The following is a 1,561-nucleotide window of genomic DNA, read 5'->3' as shown; positions in this document are numbered from 1 at the left end:
GCAGTCCTCCGTAAATCTTCTCTGGTGAGGATTTGAGTTGAAGCAGGCAAGACTCTCTCTAACGAACAGTGTGGCTGGGGCGGGGGTAGGATTATGCGTCAAGCCTGACTGGCTAAAATGATTCCACCGTTTCCCTGCCAGCCTCCTCGGATGCACATCAGAGTACCACTTCGGGTTCTTCCTTCCTTTCGTTAACCAAGCGAAGTCCTCCTCGTCTTCTCTCCTCGAACAGAAGGAACTTTAATGCGCATATGGACTCGGCAGTATTCCTGCCGCTGGTACTGACGCGGCGCTTTAGCACCAGCTCCTCCCAATACAGATTGCCGCAGCCTGGATCTTCAAAACTACACGCGGCAAACGCGTTTTGAACGCTCGCTGTGACGTTTACTCCAACCACCACAGTGCAGCCTACTGGCAATGGTCAGTTAGAAAATCATGAATTATGAATGAATGACATTGTACAGTTCCAGCATATACGTTTTTTTCCAGGTGACAGTAAGGAATGGGCTCACTGATTTAGATAATACATGTTAAAGTTATAGGCCTATAGACAGCAGGAGAGAGAGGAATACATTGAAGGGAGAGAGTGATGAGGGTGAGAGGGGAGGCTAAAGATACAGAGGAAGACAGATCAGGAGAGTTGGGAAGTGGGGCAGAGGGAGAGACTGAGAATGACAGATATGGATCAGGAGAGTTGGGAAGTGGGAGAGACTGAGAATGAGATATATGGATCAGGAGAGTTGGGAAGTGGGGCAGAGGGAGAGACTGAGAATGACAGATATGGGTCAGGGAAGTGGGGTAGAGAGAGAGACTGAGACAGGCAGGAAAAGAAAGGGAGGAAGAAAGAGAGAGGGAGGGAGGAAATAAATAGAGAAAGACAGAGAGAGAGCGAGAGAGAGAGGGCAAAACAGAGAGAGAGAGAGAGAGAGAGAGAGAGAGAGAGAGAGAGAATAGAGAATAGAGAATAGAGAGAGAGAGAGAGAGAGAGAGAGAGAGAGAGAGAGAGAGAGAGAGAGAGAGAGAGAGAGAGGAGAAGAGAGAGACACAGAGAGAGGGGGAGAGAGAGAGACACAGAGAGAGAGAGACAGAGGGGGAGAGAGAGAGACACAGAGAGAGGGGGAGAGAGAGAGACAGAGAGAGAGGGGGAGAGAGAGAGACAGAGAGGGGAAAGAGAGAGAGAGAGGGAATAAATATAAAAAGACAGAGAGGGAGAGAGAGGGGGAAAATAAAGAGAGACAGAAAGAGAGGAATGACAGAAAGAGAGGAATGAGAGAGCAATAGAGACAGAAAGAGAGAGAAAGAGAGACAGAGAGAGAGGGGGGGAGAGAGAGCGAGATGATGAAGGATGAGTGGAGCAACCAGTCTGATTAATTAGATGAAGTTGAGATACCGTTGGTGCCGGGTCTTTCTGGATCTAATATCAATCACCACTGGGAACTTTCCCTCACACACACACACACACACTACCCTTTATAATCCCCCAACGTGTGTGTATGCGTATTGATTTGTCTGTGTGTGGGTGTGTGTGCGCATGTGTTTGGGCATTTGTGTGCATGTGTGT

The sequence above is a fragment of the Salvelinus namaycush genome, unplaced genomic scaffold (assembly GCF_016432855.1).
Source record: "Salvelinus namaycush isolate Seneca unplaced genomic scaffold, SaNama_1.0 Scaffold344, whole genome shotgun sequence".
Taxonomy (NCBI): domain Eukaryota; kingdom Metazoa; phylum Chordata; class Actinopteri; order Salmoniformes; family Salmonidae; genus Salvelinus; species Salvelinus namaycush.
Note: the sequence above shows the minus strand (reverse complement) of the source record.